The following is a 24,614-nucleotide window of genomic DNA, read 5'->3' on the forward strand; positions in this document are numbered from 1 at the left end:
GGGGCTGTGTGCTCTGACCTCTACCTTGGGCATCCAGGGGCCCTGCTGGCCTGGGCCTGGAGTCCTCACTCGGTCAGATCTCCTAGCCGATAAAACCCAACAATCATTACAGTCTTGGGTTGGCTTTGGAGGCTGGGAGTGGGGTGGGGGGCCTCCAGGAGACCTGCATTAATGGTATCCAACATTCAATGAAGGAGGAAGAGGAAATTTCCATAAATCCATCTAGACGCTGGATTTACCCTGCTAGGCTCCCCTTGCAGGATATCCTGAGTGTGCAAGATCTTCCTCAGAGCTTATCTCTCTGTCTCCTCTCCCACCTCCTCCTCTTCCCCTCCCCCTCCATCTCTTTCTCCTTCCCCCCTCCTCCCCTCCTCTTCCTTCCCCCTCCTCCCCTCCCCCCTCCTCCCTCCCTCTTCTCTTTCCCCTCCCCACTACAGTCCCCCTCAGTCCCCAGCAGATAAGGAAACTGGCTCAGAGAGGTGAGAGGACTTGCTCAGTCACACAGCTCACAGTAGGGGAAACAGGGATTCGGTCAAATCTACTCTGTCTGATGTCAGAGCCCCCAGCTCTTGACCACTATTCCGTGGACTGACAAGATAACTTGTTCCAGGATCCAGGATTTATTCCTAATGGAAATGTCTGTATCTGTGGTTTTCAAACTTGAGCGAGCATCAGAATCCCCTGGCGACTTTTGAACACACAGCTCACTGGGCCCCGCCTGCAGAGGTCTGGTTCCCAAGGTCTGCAGACGGACCTGGCTTAAGAGCTTGAATTTCTAACAAGCTCCCCAGCAAGGTGTCAGTGGCTGGTCCAGAACCTGCACTTTGAGAACCACTAGTCTCAATTAATGACAGACATTTAGATGGTGATGTTCATGATGCACAGGGTTTCTATAGCATTGTGGAAATATCCTCACCTTTGGACCAGGATGCTCTGGGGCTGCTGCCCGGCTGCTAACGGTGCCCTGGGATGTCCCTTGCCTTCTCTGGGTCCAGTGTTCCCATCTGTACAGTAAGGGCATGGATGAGATGCTCTTGGTCCCCTGGGCAAGCCTGCCAGAGCGGGGAGGAGAAGGGTTTAGAGTCAGGCTGGGTCTGACTTCTGACTCTAGGGAGCTGTGTGACCTTGGACAGTGACTTAACCTCTCTGTGCTTCCAGTTAGTATCTAGGAAATGAAAGAGATGATAGTTTCTAAGTGTCCATCTCACTGGACTAACAGTTGAGCATGGTGGGGAAAAGAAGGAGAGGCTCTAAGGCTGGTCAGATGGTGAAGGACATGTTTCCACACCCACCCAAGCCCTTAGGTCTAAAGAAGAGCAAGTGACCCTCCCTCCCATCCTCTCTCCATTTGCCCTTCTCCCTTCTTCGCCCACCCTCCTCTCTCTCTCTCTCTCTCTTTCCTATCCCCTCTCTCCCCCTCCCTCCCTCTCTCCTCTCTCTCGCTCTCACCTTCTTCATCCCCCCTTCTTCCTTTCTACACAAGTTAGTGTTGGCAGCCTTAGCTTTGGAATGAGCCAGACCTGGGTTCAGTCAGGCCTCTGTCGGCCCCATCTGGGTGCCCTCGGCAAAAGAACTTCTCCCCTCATCTGTAGAACAGGTGAAGGACACCTCCTCTGGTGTGGGGGGAGGGTCACGTGACTCATTCCGTGGGAAGCGCCCCCACCCCGGGCACAGGGCGATGCACACAGTGGCCCTTCGGTTAGTTCTTCAGTCTGGAGGCCAAGGGCTGGGCTCTGGAGCCAGATAGTCTGGGTGGAATCCCAGCCCTCCTGCCTATGGGCTGTGTGGCCCACGGCAAGTGACTTGACCTTTCTGGGTCCCAATTTCCTTATTGGTACAATGAGGGCAGAAATAGTACTGACTTTGCAGAAATAGTACCTCCTGGGGGTGAAGAAGCGAGTGGCCGGCCGGCACCCTGTCTGGGTGTCTGCTCTCATGTTTATTCTGCCTGTGATGCAATCGCGTGGATGAGCCAGGCACCGTGCTTCGCCCTGGGGCCAGAGCAGGGGACAGAATACAGTTTCCAGGGTAAGGGAGAGAGAGAGACTCTCACAGGAAGGGACGCCCCTGCCGCTATGATGGTAGGGCAACCCCGGGGGGGATCCGAGAGCAGTCCCCCCTCCAGCGGCCGGAGGGGAGGAAAGGCTTCTGGAGAGGTGGTCCCCAAGCTGAGACTTGAAAAGGGAGCAGGCGACCCTCTGAATAATAAAACATATGTTCATAGGAATTTTGTATAAGAAAATAGTTGGACGGAAAAAAAAAAAGGAAATAATTGGACGAGCGTGAAATGGGGTGTTTATTATAGTCAAAATTTTGAAAAGAACCCAACCAGTCACCCAGAAAGTGTCGATTCAATAAACCAGTCCTTGCTGCCTATGTAAGTAATAAACTGCATCCATTAGGGAAACAAAAGTTCAATAAATAAATAAATAAACAAACCACTGCATCAATTCAATGAAATAATGAGCAGCTGTTAAAACAGGGTAGGGTGTGTGTATTCACACACACACACACACACACACACACACCTATCACTGAATGAAAAAGCAGGTTACAGTATGGGACGCGCGCGGAGTATGACTGAGCCATTTTCCATTTAGATATAGAATATATATGTGAGTGTATGTTCATACCAAAGTGTTAATGATATTTCTCTCTGGGGAGCAGGGTTTGGGATGAAAGCAGGATTTATATTTAAACAACACAGGGCCTGAATGTAGTTAAAGGTTTTGATGTATTTTGTCAGCTCTCCAGAAATGGTCTATCAATGTGTATTCCAATTATGCAGAAGATTTTTGCTTCCCGGTGACATTTACTAAAACCAAACATTATGAAACATTTTCATCTTTGTTCATTTGATACTTTATTAAAAAAAATCTCACTGCTGTTTTAATTTGCAAAAAAAAATAAGATAAAATCAGGAAAAGGGAGCACAACTAGGGGGCCAGGAAGGACACCCCGGTGGAGAGAGGTGGCCCAGGCTGGTGGGATAACCAGCAGCTCCTGAGGCCCTTGCAGGGAGCGGCCGCCCTGGCACAGCTGTCTGGGGCTCGCACGTGCTCCTGGTTTGCGCTCAGAGGGTGGGCACAGCTCCCAGCTGGGCTCTGGCCGCCAGAGGGGCGGGTCGTCCCCGGCGGGCCTTGCCACCAGCCACCAGCCACCAGCCGGTCCCCGGCTGGCAGGCAGGGGCAGCCTCCTCTGGCGGCCCCCACTCCACGCAGCTGTCCGCCCCCGCCCTTGGCCAGCCCAGTTTCCTGCCCCTCCCTCCCCCCCCCCCGCCCTCTCTCTCTCTCTCTCTCTCCTCCCTCATGCTCTCTCCTCCCTCCAGCTGTTTCTCTGGCAGAGTTCTGTCCCATTCAGGACAGCAGCCCCGGCGAGCGAGGAGCTCAGGACAGCACGAGGTCTCCCGGAGAGCCTCCTGAGGGCTGAGGCTGTTCTGGGGGGGGAGGCTGCAATCCGGGGGGCTCCAGAGCATCTTGAACGAATGGACGGACTGCCTTCTGGGCACACAGCCAGAGCACAGTGTGGCCGAGAGAAAGAAGTGGGGCCACACGGGTCCCCTGCACATCCTCCAGTGGCCTGAAGTCCAGGGGAACCCTTGGGAAGACCCAGGCGGAGACCAGCCACAAGGTATCACACTTGGCTTTGACATCGTCTGGAGGGGCCAGGCAAGGGGGATACTCGTAGAGAGAGGAGGCCTGTGGTTCTGCGTAACATTTAATGTTGGTCATAATGAAAACATGCTTTTTCAGATTTCCGAAGTAATGCATGCTAATTGTAAAAAACAGCAGGGTCACCCTATTTTTAAAAAGCAGCGAGCTCCGTGTTTTCCTTCATGACTCCACCCGAGCTCACAGCTACGAGGCAGGTGTTTCCCTCTCACAGGTGTCCTCGTTTTACAGGGGAGTGAACCAGGGCTCAGAGAGGGGAAGGCAGTGGCTCAGAGCTGCAGAGACAGTAAGCCGGGGGTTGGGGGGGGCGGTGAGGGGAGGTTGAGATTGGAACGAAGCCCACAGCCCACTGCTTTGGCCCCTGGGCTGTATCTCTGTACAGAGACTCAGGAGGAGGTCCTCACCCAGAGGTGGCCTTTCGGGGGGCTCTCTCCGTCGTCCCCACACTTGCTCGCCCACCAGTTTATCTCTGATGTTTCTTGAGTGCCTACAGATGGAGAAGACACATCTAAGTATGTAGGTGTGGACTCACGCTTCCAACATCTTGTTTGGCAGCCTCCCTTGTCTTGCACTGCAGACTGTGAACTCCCATCTATGTTCCTCCAGGATACATTTTAATGGCTGCATGGAAAGGCTATCTTGGGATTTATGTAACCATTCCTCATTGTGGTTGCTTGCTTCTTCCTCTTCTTCTTTTCTCCCCCATGATTACAAATGTGCCGTGATGACCCGCTCTTGTACATTATCTTTGCATGTCTGACCTATGGATACTTTTCCAAAGGCCAAATCGCTGAGTCAAAAGTGTGCCTGTTCTTAAGGTTTGTGAGGCTTCTGGCTGCTTCCCTCTGCATTTCTTTATTAATGCTGATCATCCCTTGCAAGCTCGTTGTTCGTTTTTCTTTTATGATTCTACTGTTCAAATCCACTCCCACGTTTTTTCTGTTGGCATGTTTATCTTTTGTTGATTTTTAAGAGTTCTTTATATAGGAAGGATGGGAACCCTTTGGCAGTGCTAGCTGTTGAACATACCCCGCACTCCCCTCTGCTTCCGGCTAGCACCTGAGCGCTGTGCTACCGTTTAAATGAGTACACCGTAAAGGCTAGCCTTGAGCGAAGTTATACACAGCACATGATAATCCAGTAACTGCTGCTTGAGATAAGTCTGATCACTCAGACCAGCCTGTGGTTCAGATAGGCCAGTGAGGAGGTGGCCAGGTTTGGGGTCTGTCTTCTTTTTCCAGTAAGAGGCCTGATCCCCAGCCTCCCTATTGGCAGCCCCTGCTTCCTTTTGAAGAGTGATCTTCCCTGTGGTTCTTGCTGTCGCTCTTCCTTCCTCCAAACTCCAGTGGTGGGAGGAGGGCTACTTGGCATTTTCTCAAGAAAGAAGGCTTAACTTAAACCAGGGATGCTCAGGCGGTGGGGTGTCAGGCACTGAGAAGCCCAAGGGGAGAGTTCTTTCTTGGTACCCAGGGACCTTCTCTGGACTCTGCCAAAACTTCAGGGAATAGGTAAAGTTGACTTTGGGCAAGTCACTCCCCTCTCTGGCTTGACCCTTTCTGAGAGGTCCCTGTCTCTGTGCCCAGTCTTGTCTGTCTCTCCTGCTGGCCTGGGAGCTCCTTGAGGCTAGACTTGGGGTACTTACTCTCCTCTCTGTATCCTCAGTGGGTGCTCGGTAAATGTTCATTGAATAAATAATCAGGCCTCGGTTTTGCCATCTGTAAAATGGGATGGGTGAGTCGGGCAAAGTCTCATCCCTTAGATGTTTCCTTAATTAACTCCTCTCAGTTGGCAAACCACTTTACTGCCATGATTTTCTTGAATCCTCACCATGGTTGCATGATAAAGATATTATTACCATGCCCATTTTACAGATGAGGAGACTGAGGCCCGGGGAGGGGTTCTGAAGTTAGACGTCCACGAGAGCCACCATCGTGGCTGCAGAGTGAGTTCGTTTAGGTAAGTTTGAACCCGGTCTGCCCCCTGCCAGCTGAGTGACATGGAACAAGGTATCTGTATGCTCCAGTTTCCTCATCTGTAAAATGGGAATATCATAAAGACTAAATGAGATCTCGCACGTGGAACGCTTAGCAGAGGGCCTGTCATGTCGTAAGGAGCTCCAGAAACATTAGCTGTGATTCTATGATCATTTCTATACCACCTGCCATCTATACCATTGACACCCATCCGAGCCAAATAGAAATTATGATTAATTTCTTCACCAGTGGGTTATTAATGCTCAGGTTCCCATCAGGGTACAAAAAACCCTCAGCGCCGGTCTCACTCGCTTTGAGCTACACTGCATGAGCGTGGTTATCACTGCCAGTAATCCCTGCCAGTTTCAAGGCTGCAAAGTAGACTCGGGGCTTCTCAAAGTGCGATCGTGGGCATGCTGGCATCGGAACGATCATGAATAATATCATTCATGCCGAATAACCATGAGTATTTCCTAAGGCTTCAGTTTGTGCCATCAGAATCCCTGAGGGCGAGGTGTGCGAGTCTGCATGTGGCGCCAGCTCCCCAGATAATTCGGATGCACCCCAAAACTTGAGGGCCGCTGAGCTAGAGGATGTGGACATCTTTTCTGTTTGCCTTTTGTCCAGGTTTCTCCGTTGCTTATTGCACACAGAGGTTGATTTTTTTTCCTTTCTAAGCAAATATCTATGTACGTCTGTGAGTCTGCATGTCCTGTGTCAGCAGTTGAGGCCAGGAGGTCTGGTGCAGAAGTGAAACTTTATCTTGTAGCACCACAGAAAGTCAGAGCGCGCTAGCCGTCACCCAGTGTGTGGGCTTTGGAATTATTTTAAGAAGCAGAACTCTTTTGTCCAATGAAAATATAGGGAGGATGGCGATTGGAAAACGGATATAAGGCATGTTATTCTAGTTGAAACAGAGGTGGAGGACTCTGGGCCGCCGTTCACGGAATGTCACTCTTAGAGCTCGGTGGGGCAAGTTGAAAATGGCAGATCTACTCCAGACTGATAAGAGACCAAACTTTTGGAGCTTTGTGGAGTTTGCTACGTGAGCTTAGGCAAGGTGTTCTCACTCTGTGGCCATAAACATCTCATTTGTGAACAAGGAGATTGAAGGTTGTATTAGTCAGGGTAGTAGCTGCAGTAACAAATAGCCCCAAACATGTATAATGGCTCAAACAAAACAGACGTTTAGGAGAAGGCAGGTGTTTCTGCATGGGGGGAGGTCCTCTTCCATGCGTGTCCCTACTGTCCCCTTGGACATCACTCCTAATGAAAGAAAGCATGGAAGTGTGGCACGTTTGCTTCTTCACTGCCCTCTGCCACATGGGAGAACTAGTCCTGTGGCCAGTCTAGTCGCAAAGGAGGTTGGGAAATGGAGTTCTTGGCCAGGTGGCTCTTTCCCAATGTCTGCTATATGCTGTGGAAGGGGAGAATGGATTTTTTGTGGACAGCTAGTTGTCTCTGCCACAAATTTGGTATCCTCTTGGGTCTCTCCCCTTCTCTTGATTTTAAGTCTAAATTTTCATTAACATGGTGTTAACAAGGTGATGTTGGATCCACAAATACTTTCCTATCCTCAAGATAATTCCCATCAGATATACTGAGTAAATAAATGCCCATGCTCCAGACCCGTCACCATGGGTTTCCCTGGAACTTAGGCAACTGCCATTCTCTTTCCCTCCTGGAACAAGCATAACAATTTTATTGAGCACAGCACACTTCCTGGAGCCCAAGGCTTTCATATCCAGTATCGCCCTACAGCCCTACCTAGAAAGGCTCCATGATTATCATCCCCATTTCATAGATGAAGAGAATGAGGATCAGAGAGGTAAAGGGACTTACCCAAGGTCACATATCTCATAAGCAAAAGAGCTGGGATTTGAACTCAGAAAATCCTACTCCTGTCCTAGGGTGGCATCGCACGTTGGATGTGTGTGTGCAAGCCCATATGTGTGCATGTGTGTGCATGCGTGTGTGCATGCGTGTGCATGTGTGTGGTTAGGGTAGGGGATTTCCTTGGGCTGTATTCCCCTAGGGCTGGGCATGAGGAAGTAGAGGTGCAGGAATCATTGTCCATACCCTTAGCATGGGCCGAGCTTGCCGGTCATAAGGCAGCTGGGTGGTTGTCCTAGCCTGGGGGAGCTCAGTATATCTAAGTATGACAGCCACTGACCAGAAAAAAGGGAAGGGGAGTAGGACCTGGGCTCCTAGTTCTCAGTCCAGAACTCATCCTTGTTCCCCTGGGCCAGGTCTGGGATGCAGGGAAGGCGCCCTCTGGGTTGGCAGTCACTTTGTGCTGCCTGTGGACGTCAGGACAGGCTGGTTTCCGGCAAAATTAGGAAACCCGTTAATTTACTTCTCTTTTGGAACTTCTGGAGTTTTGCAGTGATGGGCACAACAGGATTGAGAAAACAGAATTTCTTGCCCTGCTGGGTGGAATGGAGAGGTGGTAATTCTACCCAGTGCTGTCCAAGAAGGAAAGAATATGTGGTCACAGACTCCACAGCCAGTTGCTCTAGACTTTAGAGCCCATCTCTGCCCCCTAATCTCCTATCACCTCGTGTCCTCCTCTGTAAGGTGGGTGTGCTCTTAACGCCTCCTTCACGGCATCATTAGGGAATAACATGAGTTAATATACATAAAGCATGGCACGGCACGTGGTCAGCTCAGTGAAGACATTTCTATTTTTATTCTTAGGAAAGCAGGCATGGAAGTCAGCCTTTGCACATCTGGGTCCCTATGGCAGTCTGGCACCTAATGATTTTGGGGTCCCCAGGCAGGAAAAGGTCATTTTGGCGCGTCTCTTGGCTTCATGCTTTGCCCCGTGGAGAGTCCTGGGCTGGGGGTGGTGGGGGAGGCTCAGGCCTTGTCCCATCCCTCGTGGCCACTCTGCAAGCTTGGAAGTACCAGCAGCTGACTCAGCAGGGGGGTTAGTGGCTACGCAAGCAGCATGTCAGAATCAGTTCTGCTTTCTTGAGGTTCATGACTCGGGTCCTCTGATCCCAGCCCTGAGGGTGGCTCTTATGCAAGGAGATGGTTGGGCAGGGCAACTGGGGCAAGAGACCATGGCTAGCATGTTCAGGTTTTCCCTCTGGGAGCCTGGGGCCGGAAGACAAGAGAGCTGGGTTTGGCGCCAGCCACCTGGGTGAGCTCAGGTGAGCCCATACCTCTTGAGCCTCAGTTGCTCCCTGTCTCAGCGTTGTGGAGAGCCCATCTGCAGCACTCAGGAAATGATCAGGGGTGACGATGAAGGGCGGGGGAATGTTCAACACACACCCATCCCTTGTTATCTGGATTTGTTTGAACGGTTGTCAGAATCTATGAATTCTTGAGTAGGAGCCTCCTTTCAGAGGCTCCAGGGGAGAATCCACCCCCTCGCCTTTTCCAGCTTCAAAAGGCTGTTCAGGGGCACCTGGGTGGCTCAGTCATTAAGTGTCTGCCTTCGGCTCAGGTCATAATCCCAGGGTCCTGGGATCAAGCCCCGCATCGGGCTCCCTGCTCAACAGGAAGCCTGCTTCTCCCTCTCCCACTCCCCCTGCTTGTGTTCCCTCTCTCGCTGTGTCTCTCTCTGTCAAATAAATAAATAAAATCTTTAAAAAAAAAAAAAAAGGCTGTTCACACTGCTGGATCCACGGTCCCTTTCTCCATCTCCAAAGCCAGCAGCAGTGTGATGAGTCCTTCTCACATGGGATCGCTCTGACTTTCCTGGCTTCCTCTTTCATTGACAAGGACCCATGTGAGGACGCTGGGCCCACCTGGATAATCTGCGATAATATCCCCCATGTCAAGACCCTTGACTCAATCCCAGCTGCAGAGTCCCTTTTGCCATGTCAGGTAACGTATTCTCAGGTTCTGGGGGTTAGGACATGGGCAGGCATTATTCTGCCTACCACAGTAGGGGACATCTCGAACACTGATCTGTGTCTGTTTCCTGAATTTGGAAATTGAGAGTTGAGATGGCCGCCGTTGTAGTGACAGCTGGCTCAGCAGGGCACTGACCAGTCAGAACCAATGTGAGCATGAGCCGCTCACGAGGCTGTCCTGGGGTGTATGGGTGACCATCAAGCCTGACCGAGTCTCCGGGCTTTGGCGTCATTTGGGCTGCATTCAAATTCCTGCTCCACTACCTACAAACCCTGTGGCTCTGAGCAAGTGAGTCTTCTCATCTGTGAAATGGGATGGCACTCTGCCTTTGATAAGGGTGGTGGTTAGGAAGAAATGAAGGTACCCAAGTTGAGTGTAGAGCATGGTGTCTAGAACCTGGTAAAGGACTCAACATGAACTAGTGATCTTCCTGGTGATTGGGCCTCTCCATCAGGCCCTGGTGATTTCTAGACAGGAGAACCCTTCTGTTTCTGCCCCGTGCTGGGGAGAAGTGCTAGCCTGGCTCATGGGCTGTGGGTACCCTCAAAGAAAGGGGGTTCATTGTTGGGAATGTGTGTGCCAACTCACACTTGAGTTGTGGGAGGGTGGTACCAGATGCCCAGCCAGGCTTGTGTTCAACTAGAAGGTTCTCAGGCTCTGAGATGGCTCCAGGGAGGGGCTATCTCATCCCCTCACTGCAAGACCCTGCAGCTCCCTGTTCTGTTGTTCTACCCATGGGGCTGTTTCCTCCAATTCTGTCTCTTCCTGAGTTTCTGTTTCTAGCTCTGCTCCTGACTGCTCCACCCTCTCTGAATTGTCTTTTGAAACAGCCCAAGTGGGCCCACTGGATTCATTTTGTCCTAGTGGGGTTCCGCTTTCTTCTGATGGATTAATCCCCTCTCAGTCTGGTACCTTCCTATCCAGTAGACCCAAGAAAAATCTTGAATTGACATTGAATCGAATTGACATTGGACTTGACATTGTCTAGTCCAGGGATGGAGCTCTACACTCCTCACTCACAAGCCACGGCAGACAGGAATCTGTTTCAAATATTTATCTCTGTGGTTCAAACCACTCCAAAATGTGGTGGCTTGAAATGACTTCTTTGTTCACATTTCTGTAGCTGGGCAGAATTCTGCAGGGATGGTCCATGTTTGTTCCACATGGTATCCATCGGATCCCTTGTGGGCTGCATTCAGCAGGGAGCTTGACCAGGGCGGGTCCAGTTAAGATGGCCTCATGGCCTGCTGGGACTCATGCTGCCTCTCCGCACATGGCAGCACTCCCTGGACTTCTCTACCTGGAGGCCCAGGGCTCTGGGAGAGTGACCAGGCCTCTTGAGATCTAGGCCTGGGGTTAGCAAGCATCACTTCTGCCACATCCCGTTGGTCACAGCACGTCACCAGCCCAGCCCAGACTCAAAGGGAAAAGCAAGAGAGTCCACCTCTTGATGGGGGGAGTGATGTGCATCTGTGGGAAGGGGGTGATATTAGTGCCCATCGGTGGTGACAAGCTATCAACCACATTTGACCTTAAAATTCGATGGATGACAATGGTCATCTGAGATAATCATGTGTCATTCTTGAGTGTCTTAGTCTGTTGGGGCTGCTCTCACAAACTACCAGAGACTGGGTGGCTTGTAAACGGCAGAAACTCATCATTCATAGTTCTGGAGGCTGGAAGTCCAGGGTCAGGGTGCAGACATGGTCAGGTTCTTCTAGGCTGCAGATGGCTGACCTCTCGCTGTGTCTTCACAACAGTGAAAGAGGTTAGGGAGCTCTCTGGGATCTCTTTTATAAGAGCACTAATCCCACTCGTGAAGGCTCCACCCTCATGACCTCCCCTCCCAAAGACCCTGCCTCTCAACGCTGTCACATTGGGGGTTAGGACATCAACATATGAATTGGGGTGCAGGGGGGGCACAAACATTCAGACCATAGCCCTGAGTATGGGTTAGTCCACCCTTTCACTTCTCAAATGGAGAAAAAAGCTTGAGAAAAGGAGAGGGACTTGTCTAAAGGAGCCCATGAAGGTAATGAAAGAGTCAAGACAGAGCCTCCGTGCCCCCCCACCAATATTTACTGAGCACCTACTGTGTGCCAGGAGCGTGGGATCCAGGGAGAGACCAGCCCTGCCCTCAAGGGGCTCCCAGTCATGTGGGAAGACAAGTATGTCAACAGAGTGGGGTCCCTCTAGCTGGAAGTTTGGCTTTAATGGCCGGGCACACGGGGCCAATTGCTTCTGGGTCATGATCGCCCATGACATTTTCCTCCATCATCCGTTCAATACAGTAGGTGAACCCTGGCCATTTGATTGAAAGCATATTGTCGGGGGTTTTTCTGTGTTTTTACAAATTTTATGTATCTTTTTGAGAGAGAGCACTAACGGGGAGAGGAACGAGGGAGAGGGACAAGCAGACTCTGCGCTGAGCACGGAGCCTGACTTGGGTCTCGATCCCACAACCTGAGCCGATACCAAGAGTTGAGCACTCAACCACCGAGCCACCCAGGCGCCCTGAAAGTGTATTGTTAAATACATTCAGTGTGCAAAGTACCTACAGGGGCAAAGAGCTTTGCTGGGGGTGTCTTTGCTGGGGAAGTCCGGAAATAGCACTTCAAGAAGAAAGTGCGGATTTGAGCTGGTTCCAAGGATGAGTTGGTTTTGGACGAGGCCTCTAGTTGGCTAGAGCAGAAGTTGGCCAGAAATAAAAGATATTTCAGGTGGGGAGAGCAGCATGAGCAGAGATTTGGAGGCTTGATGAGCCAGGGGTGTCTGGTGTGGTGGGCGGAAGCAGGGAGTGGCCGGAGGGAGTCTGGACGCTCTGCAGGGTCTTGAAGATCCCACCCAATTTTCTGGGTGGTCCAAGGCTGCCCTATTTCACCAGAGCAGCATCCTGTTGTCCTGAGGCTCACTCTCTCCAAACTCAGTTGCTTTAAGCTCAAACGTTAGAACAATTGAAAATTCCAGACAAGCCCAAACTAATTGAGTTTGAGATTCCAGCTTGGCAGAGGGCCTGTCGGTTTGTGGCTCTAATCTCCTGGGTCGTCTGGTCCAGAAACCAGCTCGGAGAAGAGAATATTTCTTTGCACTGGTGGCTTTTGTGACTGAATGATGGGTCCCCTCTCCTCCCGTGCCCAGGACTTGCTGACAGATGTAGGCGCGGAGCTTGGGGGAAAACAAGGTGTTTCCTCCAGGGCTGAAGAAAGTTGATTTAGGCTGGCACCTGTGGTCAGCCTGGGACTTGTTTACTGCAGGGAGACTTTGCCAATGCCCTGTTAGAGCCGGACTGAGCCGGGCTGGGCACTGAAGGGTCCACGGGCCTCCCAGTGGCAGGGGAGGTGAAGCTGACTGGCATCAAGAGAGAGTCTTCGGGGAGTACCGGCCATTTGCAGTCTCTTTTATGGCAGAATTGACTCACAGGGGGCTTCTCCAACTGTCAGGGATTTGGGTCATGAAGAAAAAGGGCGTCCCTTGAGTCAGAATGGGATGGCCACCTGATGGGTAGAAGCAGAAACTCTGCCCGCTCACAGACCTGTTTTGAAACCCATTTCTGCTGCTCGCTGGCTGTGAAACCCAGGAAAGATCACTTAACTGCTCCGTGCCTCAGTTTCCCCCACTGTAAATTGGGGATCACCGGGGTGTTACGCGGCTTACGTGAGATCATGCGTGGCCCAGAGGTGGGGCTGAAAAGCACTGTGGCCTCTGCGTGAGGGGGCCTGGCTCCAGTGGCGCAGAATGGTGTGGGGTGGGGGGGGACCGGAAGTCCTGAGCCAGGAGGGGCCGGTGTGGACTGTGCCAGGGTCATGCTTTGCCCCACACTTTCCCCTCCGCTTCCTGCCTTGGCCCGAAAACATGGCAACACTGGGTGGGGACCTTGAATCGTCAGCCTCTCTTCTCCTGGGGGATGCGGGGCCTGTCTGGCCTCAATGGGCCTTTCTTTTTCTGGTTCCCCCTCCCCCACCTGTGAAAAACGTCAGCCATGAAGGAAATCAGGAACAGGGCTCTGGGGAAGGGCAGGGCGGCTGCCCAGAGCCTGGCTAGGCGATGCCCCTCACCTCGCCCTCACCGATTCCTGGCGGGCCTGGTGGTGAGGCCACTGCAGAGGCTGGGGCCCCGGGGCCTCCTCCCCATCCAGCCTGGCTGGCCCCGGCTCCATGCTCTCTGTTCGCTCCACATTCTCGGCCCTCTCCCAGAGCTGGCATCTCCCGTTTCTGGGGAAGCCAACATCACCCAAAGATCCTCCTTCTAAGAGTTTCCTGGGCTGTGTCCCCTGCCCTAGGGGACAGGTGGCTTCCACTGGCTGAGTCCCTGCTGGGCTTCTGCGCTGTCCCACTTCCTGTCTTTCAGAGTGTCTTCTGGGGCCAGTAGGCAACCCTCAGCCTGTTTGCAGCCATACTTTCCTGTCCAGGGTGAGGCTCAGTGAGGTTGGTCGGCTGCCTAAGGTCACACAGCTGCTAGCCAAGGGAGACGGGCCCCTGATGCCACCTCCTCTGCCTGCCTGTACCCGTGACTGCACCCTACATGGCTCTTCCTATTTGCCTGGCCCCTTTGTCCAGAGTCTACATACCCTCCTCGTCTGTGATTTCTAGGCCTTTCTGCCTTACCTCTGCCGCAGACCCTCCCTATTCCAGTTAGGCCTGTCTCTTCTCTCTTCTTCCTTTTTTTTTTTTTTTTTTTTTTTTTTTTTAAATCAAATGCCCTGTTCCATCAGAAGCCGGTTTTCGTCCAGATGTCCAGTTGAAAACCAAAGCAATCAATTCTTTCACACTGAGATATTTGCAACTGATGACAGCTGGCGGGAGCGGGGCTTTGTGAGCACGATGGCTTAAATCAGCAGAGAATGTCTGTGCTGGTGGACATCCAGGCGCTGTGGACACAAAGTGAGGGGAGCTTCTCGGCCAGGGGTTTTCCCGGAGGCAAGCCAGCGGCGGGTCCGTCCTGCTCCAGAGACCCGAGGACAAGCGGCTAGAGTCAATTCCATAGAAGTGTGTATTTCCAACTTCCTCACACCTCCACCAGAGAGGGCTTCTCCGTTCTTCTTTTTCTTGTAGATGGAGTGGTTGGAATTGAGTTGATTTTTTTTTTTTTTAATGTGACGAAGCTGCACTTTAGCATAGCTTGGAGAAACAGGACCGGCCTGGGAGGCCGTGGGGACAAGCGTCGCAATCTTGGCACACCCCGTATCTACCAGAGCCTGGGGGCAGAGGTGCTTGCCACGGCCGTGTCCTGGGTCCTGGATGAGGAGCCTGGTGTCCCTGTCACCCTTCACTGGACTAGGAAAACTGTCTTCCCCTGTGCGGGCATTGGCGGGGAGTGGGGAGAGGGGAGAGGCCGGGTGGTGCCAGCTGGGCTGGTGTAGGGCGAAGCCCGTGTGGTCCAGATGTGTCTGGAGAGGCAGAGGGGCCTGGCTGGTGGCATTTCTGGAATCCTTTCCTTATCTGTAAAATGGGGGCGAGGATGACACTGCCTCATAGGGTTTTTGGGGTGGGGAGATGGATGTAGGGGAGGACACTTTTGTGTTTTATCTTTTTTTTTTTTTTTGGTATTTGCCACAGTCAGCTGTTTAAAGGCAAGAATCTGGAATGGGGCGTCCACACACTGGGTGCACGCAGCTCTGGGGCCCGGTGCTCACTACATGCACAGTATTTGCAATTTTGCCACTAGCGATCCGGTCCGGTCCAGTCTGTGTCCCTAGTGATGGGGGGCCTTGGTAAGAAGCTCTGCCCCTTTCTGCTTTCTTGCGGAGGGGCTTTGGGCAAGTTGCTTCACCTCGTTGAAAGCCGTGTTCTCAAAAACTCGGGGTGTGTTGCAAGGGGCGTTGCGAGGGTGCAGGGGCGAAGTCGAAAGAGCTCCTGGCGCCAGGGCAGCGATACGCTTCTGGAACCATCTGAAACCATCTCTCTGGGCATCATCTGGCTCCTCTGGGGTGGTGGGGGCCAGCTAGTTTCTCCCCTCGATGTCGTATGGAAATGCTGCAGGCATCTTGGGACATTCAAGTTCCTAAGGGGGCTCTGAAACTTGTGGGGTTCTGGGCTCTGTCCCCAGACGTGGGGTGCAGAGCCAGGCCACTGTGAAGAGCTGGGTCAAAGTCTGGCTGGCTCCTGTCTTCTCAGTGTACATTCCTTCTCGCTCTCCCTCCTCCCCTCCTCTCTTCCCCTCCCCCTGCCCTCTTCCCTTCTTCCTCCCCTCCTCCCCTCCCCTTTCCCTCCTCCCCCCTCCTCCCCTCTCCTCTCTCCTTTCTTCTGTAGCCAGTGTTCTAAGTCTTCCAGAGGTTGAGCGGAGCATCTTTGAGCAAAAGCAAGCGCTTACCTCAAGGTGAGGGAGGGTCCCCGAGGTTCCAGGTGCCGGCTGGGCTCTCGGTGGCTTCTTCTCTCTGGGAGTTGGCTGAGATAAGATGCCATGAAGAAAAGGTGTGGGCCTCAGTTGTCCAGGAAACCTGCCCCGGGCACCCCGCAGCCCTGCGCCCTGCACATCGTGGGCACCCCACAGCTGTTAGTGAGGGGATGCCCAGGCGAGCCCCAAGAGCAGAGGGGCACGCCCGCACACTCTGAGGACCAGGATCTGGAGCATCTCCTGAAGACCCCTTCCTTCCCTGAGGGAAAACTGAACCCTCACTGAAGTTATTTTGAGGTTGTGTGCCTATTTTTAAAACGTAAAATTATGTTGAGGGCGTATGCTTTGTTTAAAAAAGAAAAAAAGCACGGGAATTTTTGCATTCAGTGCCGTAATATTCCCCTGCATTTAAAGACAGAAATTGCGGCCCTCATAAATCTTTGGGTCAGTTCCGCGGAGGGGACCTTCAATCTGTACTCTGGTTTTCTGTCTCTGTGGCTCATTCAGAGAAATTTGGGGCAGGAAATGCATGGACTGTCAGGTTTGAGGGGGACACTGGCAGACAATTGAGTCTTCTTTCCTACCCCCCCATCTCTCCACTGTGTATTGAAGAAAAAGGCACAGAGAGGTTAAGTGACCTGCTCAGAGTCACACAGCTGGTAAGCAGCAGAGCTGGAGTTTGAAGCCAGAAGCCATACAGCTTTAACTGCAACACTTGCAAAGATGCCACTTGGGTGAGTCCTGTTCCCCTCTACCCTGCTGTAGCTGGGGCTGGGCAGCTGGGGCAGTTTCCTGGACAACTGAGACCCACTTCCTTCCAGGGCATCACCTCTGGTCACACTAAGCTCACCTCTGGTCACACTAAGCTCCCAGAAGGAAGAACCACTAAGAACCCAGCTAGCACCTGGACCGTGAGGACCCTCCCACCAGGCACAGGGAAGGTTTTGCACAAAGATGCAAACTTTAGGATTCCCCAGCTGGAGTCCTGGACCTCTGGCCTGGGCTGGGTCCCTCTAGAGGAAATAGCCTGTGTGCCTTTTGTCTGAGGCACTTGGCCAGGCTCTCTCTCCAGGTGGTTTGGCTTTTGCCAAGTGTCCAGCCCTTGGCTCCAGTACCGCTCTCTGTGAGCCAACTGTGAGTTGGCAAGGATCTGAGAACTCATTTCCAGAAGAGGAAACTGAGGCCCAAACATGGTGTCAGAGAAAGAAGCCTGGTGTCCGATCCTGTTTCTCCAGCCGTGTTGGCTCACTTGCTCAGGCAGGACCTATGCCCTGAACCCAGCTTGGGCTGAGTCTTCCCGGCTGGGCCAGAGGGTGCCTTCTAGCTCAAGGTCACCTGGAAGATCCACATGCTTGTGGTTCGGAGAGAGAAAGAGATTTGTGTAGGTTCTCAGAAATTAAGGAGCAGAGTGGGTCTGGAAGCCATGTCGCCTACCTCCCCCAGCACCTTGTTCATTCCTCAGTTTCCCCAAGGCAACATTCAAGGCTCAGGGTTTGGACAGGAAAGACAGAGCGGCTCTTTGAAAGGTCTCAGTTTCCCCTGATGTCCAGCAGAGAGATTGACAACCCTAGCCCACTGGAACCTGTACGTGGTCAAGATTTTTGTTTTTGTTTTTGTTTTTAAAGATTTATTTGAGAGAGAGAGGTAGGCACAGGTGGGGCTGAGGAGGTCACACGACTGGAAAACACTGGGCCCTGGGCATGGAGGGGAAAGTTCCAGCAGCTAGAGCCAGAGTGGGACTGCAGAGCAGGGAATGCACCTGGCATATTGTAGTTGCCCATGATTACTCAGCACACAACTCAGAGTCAGAGCAGTGGGAGGGGAAAGAGAAGACTGGGTTCTGAGTTGGATATCTGTTTCCCCAAAGCAGAGCCTGAGGCAAGGATTTAGGTAAATGTGAGGTACTGAGTAAGTTCTCTCAGGCAGGGTTGAGATTAGGGGGAGGTGAGTGAGGCAGGTCATGCAAGTTCAAAGTTGGGGTCCATCTTTGTTTAAAATTGTGATATTTTGTTCATCATGCGTTTTACGCATTAGTTTCAATTTTTAAAAAATATGGAACGAGGCACGCCTGGGTGGCTCAGTCTGTTAAGCGTCTGACCTTTGGTTTTGGCTCAGGTCATGATCTCGGGATTGTGAGATGGAGCCCTGCGTCGGGCTCTGAGCTGATCTGGGCGTGGAGCCTGCTTGGGATTTTCTCTCTCTTCTCCCTCTCCCTGCCCCCCAACACTCGCATGCACTCTCTCTCTCCCTCTAAAATAAACAAACAAATAAATTTTAAAAATATGGAACTAAAATATTATTTATTTTGATTAGTGAATTTGGGAGCACAATCTTAAATTTGCATTCAAGGACAGAGAAGGGGAGGAACTCAGCAAGGAGGTGGTCTCAGGTGGAGACTAGTTTCAGCCTGGTCCCATGGGGGACTCTGGAGCCTGAATTGTACTCCATGCCAGCTGGGGAGAGGCAGCCCCTGCTTAGCTCGAGGCAATTCTCAGAAAGGACCAGCTGTGAGCTGTGAGCATCTGGTATTTTCTGTAGCTGTGGGACGGGTGCCCTCAGTCAGGAAAGGGGATCTGAGCTGGGCACCAACATCCACCACAATACTGTTTTTCTTTGAGGGATGGCAGTAAAAAAATTGAATCATTTATAAGTGCTTTTGGCTGTTGGACTGTGTTTCTTTGGCTATGAGTATGCTGAAGCTTCCAGGACCCAGTTCTATTCCTGTTATAGACTGGATGAATGTGTGAATGCTCTGGGGCAGGGGGTGCGTCCTGAGTTAGGGATGGGAAGGTGGGTGGAGCTGGTGTGGATGTGGGCATGGCCCATCTCAGCTGCTGGCTCCTTTCCTGGGAGGGTGGGAGCAGGGGACAGGAAAGGCCAAGTGGGTTAAGTCTCTGTGATTCTGGCCAAGGAAGGAAAAGCAGAGGGAGGAGGAAGAAGAAAGGAGGAAGGAGAGGGCTTTGCCCCCGGAGAGCCAGGCATGTAGTGACGGTCCTGGGAGGTGGCCTGGCTCTTCCTAAACTGGAAAGCTGAAGGAGTGGTAAGCTCTTGAGGCCTGGGATATTTAGTCCTGAGTCCCAGGGCCCTGGAGACGGCTGGGCTTCTTGGTGGAACTCAGGAGAAAGTACCACCACCAAGTGTGACATGCATCCCAGGGCTCAGGGCGAGAGGCACGAGGTTGGCTCCCTGACCACACCTTCCCTTTGGGATTTTAAGGTGACACCAGGGTCCATATGTTCTTGCTCAAATTCGGCTTCTGCTGCACACAGTGCCTGCATGTATACCGTCAAAGTTTTAAAATCTGAACTCAATCTGTACCCGCCTACTCCAGCTGTGTTCCTTGAACGTGCAGAACTCTGTCCCGCTGAACCTTGACATCTGCTCTGCTCCGGCCAACCTCACTCATCCTTCCAGGTTCTCTTCTCCCAGGTAGCCTTGCCTGACTTGGCAGCTGCAGTGGGAAACACCCCCGCGTGTTCTCCCAGCACGTGGGGCTCGCTGCCTTGTGCTTTCCTCACTGTGTGCCTCCCCTGCCTGGCTTCTCGGGGTTTCTTAGGAGTGGGAACTGTATCTTTGTATCCCCAGCTCTTTGCCTGGTGCCTGGCAGATCAAGCGTGCTCAGTAAGGTTTACTGAATGTATAAAAGAGAAATGTGTCATCTGTCCTCGATATTTATACCTTAGCGTGAAAGAAGCTCTGGGAGGAGTTTTGTTTTGTTTTGTTTTGTTTTGTTTTGTTTTATCATCAGACTCCCTTATGACTATACCACGTTCAGATCTGGGGCAGTATAATCATATGTCATGTAATCATAAGATCATAATCCTATTCAATAACATACTCCTTCTCTTATTTAATCCTCATACCACCACTATGAGGTATGTACTATTACTGCTCCATTTTACAGATAGGGAAAGTGAGGCATGGGCCATTTAAGCCACGAAGAGTTCTCATGTGTGGTGAGTGGCAGAGCTGGAATTTGAACTCCGGTGTTCTGGCTCCAGAGCCTGCTCCCTTCCCCGTGGCATGTGGAGCATGGGTTTGGGTTCAAGTCCTGGCTCTTCCATATTGTAGCTGTGTGACCTTAGGCAAGTTGCTTGGCCCCTCTGAGCTGCTGTTCCCTCAGCTGTGAGATGGGGTTGGGAATCAGGGCCGTTGGAAGGCGGGAACAAAGTAAAGGATGGGAAGGATCCTGAGGGCTGACTCGTGGTTCCCACGGCTTGCTTGTGGCTATGCACTGTGGGAGCCCTTGGAAACCAGCCCTGGTGGAGACGTTGCCAGGGTTCTTGGTTGACGGGTGAGGAAGCCAGGAGCAGGGAGACCAAGACCCCTCTGTCAGCCACTTGGGGCCCTCCCTCTGGGAGGTAAGTTGGGAAGAAGTGAGAGCTCCACGGAGGGAGATGAGGACTCCAGCCTGTAAGTGGGATGGGTACCATGTTGCCTGCCAGGATTTGTTCTTCATGAGCAATGGGTGGAAAATTACCTTAGATTCTTTCCTGAGGGGACAGGGAGGCTAGGGCCAGTCCATGGAGGGGAGAGGTTTCTCTACACCCCAGGAATGTGATCACTGATTTATTTTAAAATGGAATAAAAACAGAAAACAACTTTCAGTAGATCGTGGCTTGGGGCTGCTCATGGCTGCCCAGCCAGGTCCAGAACATGACTCCTCAGGAGCTCAGGCTCTAGCCTCTGAGATGGAGACAGCTCTGGAAGAGGTGCCAGTTGGCTTGTCACTGCCCGGTTCTCTGTGGAACCTGCCTCCTCCAGCCTGACTGGCTCCTTCTCTGGGAACCCACAGGGTCCAGATCTACCCTCTGGAGTTGGCAAGGGGGCTTTGGGCACACATCTGTCTCTCTCATACCGTGGAGAGTTTCATACATCTGCAGACCCGTTCCCAATCCCTGACTCCTACGATGGCCCTGTGCATGATTGCTCTCTCCCTCTGATATATCTGGAAACTGAGGACCAGAAGCTGGAACAGCTGGGATGGTTGGGATAAAAACCAAGACTTCCCGACTTCCTGTGACACCTCATACCGCAGACATGGCTTGGGCTCTCTGCAGACTGACAGTCTAAGTGGCTCTGAAGCATTTTCTTGGCGGATTAAAACACAGCCCAGCCAGGGCAAAGGGAGGGCTGAAGACTTGTTTGCTCATCATAAAAGACAAGGGCTGGAGAGCCCCAGACAGTATTAGGAATAAGTAAGAAATGATACACACACAACATGATTGATTATAATATTGTAACATGTACACAATAATGAACTATAGTAGTAAGAGACTAGAAACAAGTCAAATGCTCAGGCCCGGGAGATCGGTAAATGATGGTAAAACAACAACAACAACAACAACAACAACAACAACCCAAAATGGAATACTACGCAGCCATCAAAAAGGATAGGTACTTTTTCTACATACTGATGTGAAATGATCTCCAAGGCGTATTGTCAGGTAAGAAAGACAAATTGCAAAGTAGTGTGTGTAGTTTACTACCTTTTATGCAAAATGGGAGAGAAATTAGAATATACGTTCGTATTTACCCAAAGAAACCCTGGAAGGGGATATGAGAAACAAAGAAAAGCTGATAGGTACAGAGGGGACTGGGCAGATGGTGGCAGGGTGGGAGCAAGGATTTGCATCCTAACTTTTTAATAATTTTAGATGGTTTTGAATGTCACCAATCAGATGAGAGTTGTGTTGCCAAGTCAAAAATTTAAGTTACAAAATCCGAGTGACAATCGTGCACAAATGCCCATTAGACTAATAATGAGTTATTATGAAGTATTATTTAAACTGTAATGCTGGTGACTCTTTACCACCATTATCCCCTTGACCATCATATGAACACATTTGGGGTTTTAAACCTAGCTTTACCGACTCCAGCTTCCTCAGTGTCACAGGGAGAGGGTTCTTCTGGCTCACTTTGAACCTAGCCTGAGAGGGTCCTATTTGGGTTTTATGCAGGGCCCACCCTTCCCTCTAACATCCACGTCATCTTGGTGGCCCCCTATGGGGGGGCCTGATGCTAATATCCAATGTCCAGTCAGGTCGAGTGGTCGAGTCAGGAGACTTGCTTGTCTCATGCCAAGAGAACCCTTGAACTCTTAAACCCTTGGTGAAATGTTTATAGGAAAAAATGTGTCCTTGTGGGCTCTCCCTGATGCTAATATCCAATGGACAGAGAGACTCTCTAGAGAAGATAATGACTGAAAACCCCTATACTCAGTTGAGAAAACAACCTGATAGGGCTTTTAGCCAGTCTTTTCTCTGCCAGGACCTCTGCAAACACCGCTCCCACCCCACCACCAAACAGCCCGTGTGTTAAATGATACTTGCTGTTTCCTGGTAAAATTAGCCAAAGACACGGACGAGCTCCCATTGCATATTCTGATCAGCGTGTGGTCCCCAGTTGCCAAGTGGCTCCAGCTTTCCATCCCAGAGCAGAGGCCCCTCATGTTTCTATGGAGCTCACACCTTGCTCCTAGCTCTCTGATCTTTGGGAATTTTGGAAATAGCCCAAGGCTGCCCTTATTATACTCTTAAGCAGGTGCCTAAATACAACAGAAAACACCCGCATGCCCTCTACTCTCCCAGCTGCTTTGGACCACCCCCCAGAAGGATGGCTGTTCGTGGGGCCCCTCCTCGGCCCATTCTGGGTGGGGGTGCGGGGGTGTCTGTAGGGCCTTCCTGGACCTTCTCAGGAGTTGGGCAGAGGTGGCTTTCAGCCTATTCCTCTTCTGTCTGACTCTGAATCTCTGTATTTGCTCTTAGTCTTTCTCCCTGCTCTCACCTTTTAGCTGCTTCCATTACCCTCTCTGTCAATTCTCTGTCTCCCCATTCCTGTCTCTCCCTGTCCACCGCCTCCCTGTTCCTCTGTGTCCTCTTCCCTCTGGGTATACTTGGCTGCCCTGCCCTCCTCCCATCTCCTTCTGTGTCCACCACGGTATCATCCCCTGCTCCCTCCTCCCCACTGAGATTGCCCACCCCACCAAACCCCTGCCCTGCTGGGCCTGCAGTGGAGAGGACTCTTCTCGCACCCCTGCCCCCAGAGCAGAAGGGCAGGGCCAGCTTCATGGGTGGGCCACCAGGGCAGCCACACAGGCCTCAGAAGGGCCTGAGCTTGGTTTAACACCCCGAAGTTGCTGTCTTAAAATCCTTAGTCCTTTCTGAATAAGGGGCCCGTGTGCTCACTTTGCACAGGGCCCCGCAAGGTACACGGCCTGTGCTGAGGGGCGTGGCCTTCCTGGGAGGGTCCAGTTTCTGGGCGAGCGCGGCTGCTCCTTATCTGCCCGCGAGTAACCACACCCAGATGTGCCCCCAGCTTCCAAGGCGCTCCCCTCAAGCGGTTGTCCTGCAACAAGGGAAGGTAGTTGCCAGATTCATTTCCATTTTGCAGAGGAGATAAGCCAGGGCTCAGAGAGGCCAAGTTCCTTGCCCCTGGGCCCACAGCTGGAGAGCCTGCACTGAAGAGAGCTGCCTCTCAAATCCAGGCTTTCAGGCTGAGACTGCAGGGCCCCCGGCAGGCCCCCTTCTGTCTCTGAGCCAAGCCTCAGTCTCTACATCTGTGGAGGTGGTGTGAGTAGCCGTCCCTGTGCAGAGCCAATGGGTACCTAAACCCCGGAATATTCTGGATACAGGTGCCTGGCACGTACCTTTTTACATGGTAGCCCCAGCCTCTTCGAACCTCTGTTTTCTGTCTGCCAAGTGGGGATCATGGGAATGTGAGGACCCAGGTAAGTGCACAGGGCCCAGCACAGGTGGGCGGGCAAGGTCAGCACTCAGAAGCTTCTGGTCCTCCTCTCTCTGGGGCGGGGGGTGATTTGTGAGTAGGACATCCACATTGTCCAAACCGGGGCACTTTGAGAGTAAAAGTAGCACTCTTAATAAGCCTGTTGAGTTAAGAGGCACAAGCCAGGATGTAGGCGGCGCGAGTGTCTTTGTCAGCATCCTGGGCATGGTAACAGGCAAGCAAGCATCGGGGAGTGAGCAGAATCACACCCCGGGCCTGCCTCCAGCTGGTAGGCAGCATGGCTGGGGTCTAGCATTTTCTCCCTGGGAGAAACAGGATCAGGGAGGATGCCTTGAAGGCCACATAGTTCAGGCCTGCTCCCACATATTCTAGAAATGTCTTCAGAGGAAGCCAGCAATGCGTAAACCTGGATGTCTAGACACTCCTTCCCAGGCCCGGCCGGGGAAAGGGGCTCTTACCGAACTGCACTTTGGGGCAGGGCCACCAACTTAGAGGGAGGGCGCCGTATTCAGGCCCTAAGCATTTGGATGCCTATCCTAAAATGCGCAGAAACTCGAGGCTGTGTCCACGGTCAGGGTGTCCATGAGGACAGTGATCACCATATCACACCTTGTCCTCTCTGCAGGTACCTCTGGAGAAAGTCCTTCTGCCTCCTGGCCGCAGGAAGGCTTGCCATCCCCCGGAGTGGATTTGTTTTTAGCCAGGCGCACGTGACCGCTGGGACCGGGTTTTCCTTTCCAAGACTGTAAGTCTGGGAGTCCGCGGTATGGCCCACCCAAGCTAAGCATGTAGGACATTACTTATCATCTGCATTTTTCCCCTCAGCCCTGGCTCTGGTTTCTGTCTCCACCCACGTTCCCTTCCTCCTTACACTCTCACTTTTAATTTATGTTCCCCTGTATACGTGAGTCTTCTGAGATGTTTTTTTTCCCTCCCTTCTGGACCAAGTCAAAATATAAGCAAACAAACAGACAAACCTGCGAGCAAAAACATCCTGTAGCACTCCTCCTTCTGCCTGGAGAGAGAA

The 24,614-nt window shown here is 52.0% G+C and overlaps 1 protein-coding gene across 4 annotated transcripts in view; it reads left to right on the forward strand.

Annotated features, from left to right (window-relative positions):
• Positions 1 to 3,325: 3,325 nt before the first annotated feature.
• The window catches only part of CMKLR1 (chemerin chemokine-like receptor 1), a 45,668-nt gene continuing 24,379 nt past the window's right edge, over positions 3,326 to 24,614 (forward strand). Inside the window, exons 1-3 of one of the 4 annotated variants that reach the window (XM_064578553.1) lie at positions 3,326 to 3,630; positions 5,543 to 5,627; positions 24,213 to 24,332. The gene's annotated coding sequence lies outside the window, so the exon portion shown is untranslated. The remainder of the gene's footprint in view (positions 3,631 to 5,542; positions 5,628 to 24,212; positions 24,333 to 24,614) is intronic. The other 3 variants (XM_064578554.1, XM_045887443.3, XM_045887444.3) reach the window with 3 other exon arrangements.

This window comes from Mirounga angustirostris, unplaced genomic scaffold, assembly GCF_029215605.1.
Source record: "Mirounga angustirostris isolate CCGP_5_RB_7025 unplaced genomic scaffold, mMirAng1.0.hap1 SCAF_14, whole genome shotgun sequence".
In the NCBI taxonomy this organism is placed as follows: domain Eukaryota; kingdom Metazoa; phylum Chordata; class Mammalia; order Carnivora; family Phocidae; genus Mirounga; species Mirounga angustirostris.